Raw genomic sequence first — 9,862 nt, 5'->3', positions numbered from 1 at the left:
AACCGACTATCAGGGTCATTTGTCTATTTAGTCCCCTCAAATATCAAAAATATTACCTATTTTTTAAATAAGATATAAGATTAAGATGGGAGAGAAGATATGGGGAGGGTGGGGGAGAAGAGTGAAATGTTCAGTTATTCCAGATTAAAAATCCAATTTTACATGTTTTTAAAAATCTATAGCTTTATAGGGGCGCCTGGGTGGCGCAGTCGGTTAAGCAGCCGACTTCAGCCAGGTCACGATCTCGCGGTCCGTGAGTTCGAGCCCCGCGTCAGGCTCTGGGCTGATGGCTCGGAGCCTGGAGCCTGTTTCCGATTCTGTGTCTCCCTCTCTCTCTGCCCCTCCCCCGTTCATGCTCTGTCTCTCTCTGTCCCAAAAATAAATAAAAAACGTTAAAAAAAAATTTTTTTAATAAAAAAAAAAAAAATCTATAGCTTTACCATGACGCGAGAGTGAGAACTCTGATCTTTTACTTAAACATACAAAGGGCCAATTGTTTGGAATTGGACAAAGTTCATCTTTTTCCTTCTTAGGTAAAATTCACTGAAAGTAGCAGCTCCAAGGGATCAGAACAATTTGTTTTTAAGTTTATTTATTCATTTTGAGACAGAGAGACCATGAGTGGGGTAGGGGCAGAGAGAGAAAGAGAGAGAGAGAGAATTCCAAGCAAGTTCCACACTGTCAGCACAGAACCCAACGCAGGGCTTGAGCTCACAAACTGTGAAGTCATGTCGTGAGTCCAAATCAAGAGTCGGACGCTTAGCCAACCAGGTGCCCCAGAACTATTTCAGAGCTAACTGAAGTTTCATGATAATAGACATAGATATTTTTAAGAAAGTAGAGGCAGACATAACAATCTCAAGGGAAAACTTACATCTTGCTTATCTCTTGCTCTGTGAGGAAGCCTCCATTTCAGAAACACCTCCATATCTGGGAGTGTTGTTCTCTGGAGCCCAGCCTTTCTTCCTCAGGCAGAGTGAAGTCTCTCTCTTCTTTCGATGATTATCGGGTCCTGCAAGTGTGAGACAACCATTTGGGTAAATGTACCTGCTCTGCAGACCTAAACTCTCCTTCGGTGGGGTCATCCCATTACAAAGCCCAGATACAGCTGCCCATCGGAGCCCCATTCTACCATCAACTTTATCAGCAATACAATCGTGTTTCAGTTACTTATACCTGACTCTTGTGTCTTGATCTTGAATTATTTCTGAGTTCAGTAGAGATATAAGGGCTGTGAGCAATTATCACTGCAAAACAAAAGCACAATTGTGAGAAATTTTGGAAGTGGAAGGACAGGAATGGAATGAAAGGCTGTAAACACATGTGAAATCAGGACAACTGTTAGGAGGTAGAAGAAATGAGAATCTGTTGGTGAGAAAAAAAAATCCCAAATAAAAAAGTATAAGAATATTAAGTGAGATCCTACAACCTCTCCCTGGCTTCTACCCCCTCATCCACAGCACCTTGAAAGTCTCAGGAAGAATGAACAAAAATGGCAGACTCTTCACTATGAAATGGGAATCTAGAGACTCTTGATGTGGGAACATCAAATCCTAATTTTATTTCTCTAGGAATTCTACCAGCATCCCATCCTTGGTAACAGGAGAGATACAGTTTACCAACTAAATTCCATGTAAGATCTCAACTGCCCTTAAGGACTCCTAGGTGAAAAAAGTCAGATTCTGGTCATTCTTCCTAAACATTCCATTTATTAAGCCCAGGGGTCCATGAAACTATGTCTTTCCTGTTTGCTAGAATGTTGCTAGAATTTGCTAGAATTCTGTAAGTCCAAGACAAGACCACAAGATTTATATCACTGAGTCTCAACCTCGTCGAGACAGTGGCACCCACAATCTCAAAATAATGGCAGGATGTGAAGATGAGACAGAATTTCATGATCAGTTCCTCAGGAAGCATGACAAGGCTATTTGCACCATGCCAGGCCACAGTACAAATATCTTACCAGTTAGGACCCTAACCGGTAAGCCCATTTAGGGACAAGACTGTCACCTGTATCCTAGTGTCCTAAGAATAGCTGTGGCGATGGCTGTTGTTTGTCTCTTTCTTCCAACCTAAGTACATTTATTTTCGCACTACTATTTCCAACAGAGCCCCCTTTTGCTTCTTCTTTAACTTTCTAGTAAAAGCTCTTCTGCTTTTCCTTTCCATTCACTTCTGTTCATTTTAGTCTGGGCAAAAATTCCAGAGTTAGATTGATTCCTTATCCCACCCAACCAGCCCATACACACAGTCGGCTAACTCATGACTTAGGAAATGGGTCAGGAATCACTTCAGAATAGCAGAACCTTTTTTTTTTGGGGGGGGGGGGGCGGGGTTGACTTTGGTATAGTTAACTTCATACAGGAAAATTCAGCAGAGACAGCAGCCTAAGCCCTAGTCATTTCCATCTTGCATATATACTATATATTATACTTATATAAGCTTATTCAACATACATTCATTTATCAATGAGTATTTTTCAGAAGTCACACTTCTACAAATCTGTGATTAGAAGTTCACATCATTCTAAACAGCTTTTCTGAACTCCGTATAGAACAGATAAATAAAACTGTCAAATATTTTAAAAACTCAAACTTTACAACGGCTGTCCAAGATTTGCCTCTTTCTCAATAAATATTAATGAAGTTCATTTACCTATCAAAATGTGTCTTCATAGGCTCAAGATGATTTCAGTTTAAAGCAACATCATAACTTTGTTAAAAGGTAAAAAGTCAGGGGGCGCTTGGGTGGCTCAGTTGGTCAAGCGGCTGACTCTGGATTTCAGCTCAGGTCATGATTTCATGCTTCGTGAGTTCTAGCCGCTGGTTGGGCTCTCCACTCTCTGCTCATGTTCTCTTTCTCTCTTAAAATAAATAAATAAACTTAAAAAAAAAAGGTAAAACGTCAGAAAGATGTGATGATATAACACATTGAGTACGTCTGAGGAAATTTTTTATTGAACTGGTTAATTGTCTCAACATTTTACACAGTCACTTGACAGGTTCTCTTGTTCACCAGTGACTACTCCTACTCAAGCAGTAGCAGAATCTAAGTATATCTAAAATGGTTCATCTCTTTAAGAGTCTCTCTTGGAAAGTTCTGGAGATTGGGGCATTCCTCTATTTTCACGTTAGTGCACATTCGCCACAACTCTCTGGAAGTTCCTTGTTGTTTATTTCTACACCAGAAGTAGTATAGTTTAGTGATGAAATTATGAAGTGGGGTTCGTGAGCAGACGACTAAGAAAGAATTCTTGAGACGTTTTTGGTGCAAAAAGGTGACTTTTTTATAGCACAGGGACAGGACCTGTGGGCAGAAAGAGCTGCACTAGAGTTGTGAGGAGTGACTGATTATATACTTTTTAACTAGTAGGGGTTAGGGATAGAGTAAGTCTCTAAGGAATTTGGAAGCAAGGCTTTCAGAACCTTGAGGGGCTAGCTGCTGTTAAGATAAGGTTACTTTGGGGGCGCCTGGGTGACTCAGTCACTGAAGTGTCCGGCTCTTGGTTTCGGCTCAGGTCATGATCTCATGCTTTCGTGAGTTTGGAGAGTTCGATCCTGGAATTGGTTGGGTTCGGTGCTGACAGGGCAGAGTCTGCTGGAGATTCTCTGTCTCCCTCTCTCTCTGCCCCTCCCCGACTTGTGCTCTCTCTCTCTCTCTCTCTCTCAAAAATAAATTGAAAAAAAAAATTGAAAAAAAAGATAAAGTTATCTTTAGTTTTTAATAAAACAAAAACATTAAGGCAGTAAGGCAGCCATGAGTTCCTTGAAGAAGGTCACACTCTACAGGTTTCAGTTGTCTGTCAGTGGGCTGCGAGCTGTAAGGAGATTTAATCGAAGCTACCTTTCTCTAGTCTTTGTTTCCCTCATCATTTGGTTTCTAAGAAGTTGTGTTCTGGCACCAAAGAGCTTGAGTTCAAATCCCACCCCTGCCGTTTTTCAGCTCTGTGGCCTTAGCCGCGTTTATCTACCATCACTATGTTCAATTTCCTCATCTGTACAGTGAAGGTGATAATATCTCCGTTTAACTAAGTTAATACATTGAAGATGTTTGAAATAGTACCTGCCATATCATGAGCAATCAAAAGAGTAGTTATGTTACTAAGTGTTAGAAATCATTTCAACCGTACTTATGTATACATGACCCATTTATGATCCTGAATAAATATTCCTTTTTTTAAAGTTTATGTGTTTTGAGAGAGAGAGAGCGAGAGAGCAAGAGAGGGGCAGAGGGAGAGAGTGGGACAGAGAGAATCCCAAGCAGGCTCCTCACTGTCAGCGCAGAGCCCAATGCGGGGCTCAAACCCACAAACCGTGAGATCATGACCTGAGTCAAAATCGAGAGTCGGTGGCTTAACCAACTGAGCCACCCAGGCACCCCTGATTCAATATTCTTTAGTGTAAAAAAATTTCATATGAAACCAAGTGTTCGTTCTCAAGCTCTTCGGGAACATCTGAAAGCTAATCTGAAACTGCCCCCTGGTTACAGGGGGCAGGGAGAAACCCAAGAAACAGGCAGCCACACCAGGTTGCAGGTGGCAGTTTTAATAAGCAAGGGAATTAATGTATGAGGCTAATCCTGGATGACCTCCCCACATCCACCTGCTGAATCTTAAAAGCTCATATAGAGGCGTTAACCGGGTTTCGTTATGTATGCCAGCCTGATGCTCTCAACACCACATTGCCAACTCAAGGCTGTGTCCTTGGAGCAGCGTCTGGGAGCAGCCAAGGCAAGCAGAACCCACATCCCAAGGATGGGGAGGAGGTGAGGAGCCTCCGAGTGCCCGGGGTCAGCTCACGGGTCAGCTGGTCATCACAACCTCTCAATGACCTCTCCAACACAAAGGTAAACACCTTCAAAGTCAGCAAGTTCATTTGTGTTTCCGGTGAACATGATGTCAGAGTTCACTGAGAATGTCTACATTATTTCTTTTCCGAAGAAAGAGTTGTACCATACATACTGTTTTGTGGCGTACCTGTAAATTATTTCCGCAAGCCACCAATATTGGGCGTTTCTGCTGTTCCAAGTAATCCCCTATTATTGTTCTGACATGGGCTCACCTCTTTCTCTTTGGGAGGTGTGAGCTCTGCTCAGAGCAAAAGCCCAGGGCTGGTCGATTTGCTCAGCTTCCAGTTAATTACCCAATTTGGGGTCCCCACTCATTGATTTCAGTTCTACTTTGTTACCTTTTGTCCTACTTCCAAGGTCTGATTCTTTGATCAGCGGAACCTGTAAAGTACACGGAAAACTACAAGTCCAATACTTCTTCCTACTTTTGCCCCACTTGCAGAGACTTCTCTGCAGATGCTACACTTCTCAGGAGACCTCCTGGCTCCAGACACTCCCCAGCTCCCCACCCCCACCCCCACTAGTCCAAGTGCTCTATTTTCCCAGAATTGCTGTTTATGAATTTGTTAGAAAAAGAAGGCTGGGAGACTACCTTTGCTACCTCAAAGAGTTGTGGCTGGTGGACAGCTTGCAAGTCTCCGAGTCAGAACGGCTAATGGGGAGGAGCGATTGCATGAGAAGGAGCCAAATGTCATTTTAAAAAATGCCACGGGTGAAGGGGGTCAAAGTCCTGGGGATGTAACGTACAACACGGTGACTACAGTTAATAAGACGGTTGTAGGGGCACCTGGGTGGCTCAGTGGGTTAAGCGTCCAACTCTTGATCTTGGCTTCGGTCATGATCTCTTGGTTCATGGGTTCGAGCCCTGCATCGGGCTCTGTGTTGACAGCACGGAGGCTGCCTGGGATTCTCTATTTCTCTGCCCCTCCCCTACTTGCTCTCTCTCTCTCTCTCTCTCTCAAAAATAAATTTAAAAAATTAAAAAAAAATTCGTGTTGTGTATTTGAAAGTTGCTAAGAGAGTAAATCTTGGAAGTTCTCACCCCAGGAAGAGAAAGATTTGTAACTACATGCGGTGATGGATATTAACAAGGCTTATTGTGATCACTTCTCAACATATGCAAATATCAGATCATTACGGTATACACGTGAAAATAACATAATGTTGTGTGTCCATTCTACCTCAATTAGAAAAGGAAAAAAAGACACAGGCCACAGCACCACTGCTTTATATACACAACTTCCCCTAGTTTAAAGACATCGTGAAGAAAAGCTAATGCTTCTCACTCACAAATAAGAAGTATTTACATGTAATTTTGAGAAAATAAATTCTATTGTGCCATGTGGTTGGTCATTAGTATCGCTTTTTTCTTCATAATTTCTTTCTTTTGTATAGTTTTTGATGACTTTATTCATCTAAAAAAAGTAATGCTTTCATATTTAAATAAGTTATAGCAAAACTCCATACAGTATTTGATATATCCTAAACAGCTTTCAGCTGCCGCATGTCAGATCCTCATGGAATAAAGTTTTCATAACATCATTCTCAACTCTTCCTTCACATTCAATTCCCAAAAATGGAAGCAGTGGGAGGCACATCATCCCACGTAGTGGCTGAAAGACTCAGCCTCCAAAGTCAAACTGACTGGGATTCAAATCCCAGTGCTTCCTCTTCTTGCTGTGTGATGTCGGGCAGGTTGCCTCACCCCACCAAGTCTCCGTGTCCTCCTCTGTGGCGTGTGAATGCCAGTCCCTACCCCACAGAGGACTCGTGTCTATGAAATGAATAAATCGTGTGTGGCCCACGTTCACACCATGCCCTGTGCCAGATGCTATTACGATTACTGTGCTTTTTCTGCTGCATTCTATCCTACCGAGGGCAGAAATGGAAGTGAGCTCTTGATCTTTGACAAACGCCATGCACAAAGCAGAGACACCATGGCAACAGGAGGCCCCCACCCCTGCCCTCATGTAATATCCCTGAAAGTTTATCCAAGCCAAGCCTGAGAAATCCTCAGAGAAAATACTTTAAATGTCTTTAAAAGCTCCAAACTTGCACTTCTTAGAGGAGTGAACATGTAGTTTCCTGAAGCCAATCCTAATGCTATGGCTTCCTGGTGCTATGGTTTCCTAGCACTCTGAAGATGCCCATTAAAAATGTTCATTTGGGGGGCGCCTGGGTGGCTCAGTCGGTTGAGCGTCCGACTTCAGCTCAGGTCACGATCTCGCGGTCCGTGAGTTCGAGCCCCACGTCCGGCTCTGGGCTGATGGCTCGGAGCCTGGAGCCTGCTTCTGATTCTGTGTCTCCCTCTCTCTCTGCCCCTCCCCCGTTCATGCTCTGTCTCTCTCTGTCTCAAAAATAAATAAAACGTTAAAAAAAAAATTTTTTTAAATGTTCATTTGGGGGCGCCTGGGTGGCTCAGTCGGTTAAGCATCCGACCTTGATCTCGACTCAGGTCATGCTCTCACAGAGAGCTCAAGCTGGGGTCCTTGCTGACACTGCCCAGCCTGCTTGGGATTCTGTCTCTCCTCTCTCTCTCTCTCTCTCTCTCTGCCCCTCCCCCACTCTCTCTCACTGTCTCTCAAAATAAATACATAAACTTTTTTTTTAATGTTAATTTCCATGATGTCGTTCTGTGAAAGTCAGAAAACAAACATTTTTCGAACTGACTAGAAATAGAAGTGTTACTCTGTGTGAGGATGTGGATCGAAGTGTGCAAACACCTTTTCCGTTCCGAAGGCACTTGGGCCTGGCAACAGTAGCACGTGAGTCGTGGGACCGATTATGGAATATTCTGCTGCCCTTGGTTCTCTAGACATCTTAGACACTATAGGATGAGGAGGTTACCCAAGGCATTCATTTGAAGATCCGGAGCTAGATACGGACTCCAGAATCTGTGTATTCAGGATGAATAATCTTTCAGATTCCACTAGGAAGCCGCAAACAAATACACACAGTGAGAAGTATGCAGGAGCTCCTGGGTGGCTCAGTTGGTTAAGCATCCTACTTTCTTTTTCCGCTCAGGTCACGATCCCACGGTTCGTGAGTTCGAGCCCCTCGTCGGGCTCTGTGCTGACAGCGTGGAGCCTGCTTGGGATTCTCTCCCCCCCCACCCCCGCCTTTCTCTCTTCCAAAATAAATAAATAGACACTTTAAAAAAGCATGCATTGCTGAGAATGAGTCCATTCTAAGGAGACCCCCTTATAATAAGTAGGTTCTTTCTCCTCAGACATCACCCAACAGGGAACTGTACCCAGTGGATGCACATCAAACACTTCTGATGAAGTCTCTCCCCTTGGGCAGGCCCATGCCTGAGGAGAGTCAGTAAGAAGGCATATTACAAGCTTAGTATTTTTGACATGTGGTTTCCCCTAAATCTTGGAAGGCGTTTATTTCAGAGTAAGGATACTTACAAATGTGAAACAATTTGAAACATGAACTAATTACTCTATATAATGTCCTTTAGACTCCGCGAAGCCTTAATATCCTTTCGTGTTTGAGGGGATGAAACAGATACATGCTTCCCCCGGCTCAGGCACCACAGTTAGGAGGAATTAAGAACCAGGAAAACCCCAAGTAGATCCTGTAGTTTGAATCACACAGCGGCACCGCCACTGTTTCCAAAGGATTTTGCAGGAAATCCTTAGAAAATCAGTAACTGCAGGGCTGCGGGGGTGGGGGCACCAGCTACTTTGCCACGTGGCAGGTCCACGTTCACGCAAGGACGCCTTGAGGGCAGGGACTCACAGGCTCCCAGCTTTCCCAGTTGATTGGAATTTAAGTGGATGGCTCCTAGCTTAATGCCCCAGCTGGAAAAAATTCAAAGCACGCATAGGTCCTTATATTCCCAGAAAATCTTTCCCTTAGCTGGCTTAGGCATTCTGTTTAATGAGCAAACAAAGCCAGTGGAAGCATGAACCCACTCTGAACCCCCAAGAAGTACTGTGCTAAGCAGTGTTTTCCACTTTTGCAAGTTTGTTCCCCCATTTATTCATTCATGGGTGCAAACGTTTCTTGAGCTCCAGGCACTGGCCTAGAAATTTGGGATAGAGCAGGAAACAGGAAGCCGAAGTCCCTGCCCTTGGACCTACATATCCTAGGGCGATACAGATATTAATAAGGTAGATAAACATAACGCCAAGGAGGGAAAAGACCAGGAAGAAAAATAAAGCAAGGGAAAGGAGTAGAAAGTGCCCCGGGGGGGGGGGGGTGCAGTGGGGAGGTGGGAGGGGCTCTTCAAATAGAATGATCAAGGAAAGGCCCTCAAGAGAGGACATTCCAGCAGGGACCTGAAGGAGGGGAAGGAGACAACTACTGTGAACAACTTAGTATCTAGTGTCTCATTCTTCTTCTTCCTCTTTTTTTTTTTTTTTTTACCATTTTTAAAAATTTTTATTTATTTATTTTGAGAGAGAATGCAAGTGGGGGACTGGCGAGGGGGAAGAGAAAGAATCCCAAGTGGGCTGTGTGATGTCAGATGATGACAGTGCTTATGGGTATGAAGAAAGAGTAGGGGAACCCACCGTTACTGTAAAGGGGTGTTCTGAATGAAGTGCAGTAATTGGCTAGGACTGGTCAACATGACGTGATGTTCGGATGTACCCTCAACGTGTTTCCCAGCCTTCAGACTTTTATTTTTAAGTTTATTTTATTTATTTTGAGAGAGACAGAGAGAGAGAGAGAGAGAGAGACAGTGGGTGCGGGAAGGACAGAGAGGGAGAGAATCTGAAATAGGCTCCACACTGACAGCTCAGAGCCTGATGTGGGGCTCGACCCCACGAACTGTGAGATCATGACCTGAGCCAAAATCAAGAGTTGGACACTTAACAGACTGAGCCACCCAGGTGTCACTAACTTTTTTTTTTAATGTTTATTTATTTATTCGGCATGAGCGGGGAAGAGGCAGAGAGAGGAGACAGAGAGAATTCCAAGCAGGCTCTACACTGTCAATACAGAGGCCAATGCAGAGCTCAAACTCATGAAATGAAACATGAGTCTGACGTGAGCTGAAACT

This window comes from Panthera tigris, chromosome F3 (assembly GCF_018350195.1).
Source record: "Panthera tigris isolate Pti1 chromosome F3, P.tigris_Pti1_mat1.1, whole genome shotgun sequence".
NCBI lineage: Eukaryota > Metazoa > Chordata > Mammalia > Carnivora > Felidae > Panthera > Panthera tigris.
The sequence above is the reverse complement of the archived record's forward strand: the minus strand, read 5'-3'. Positions refer to the sequence as shown.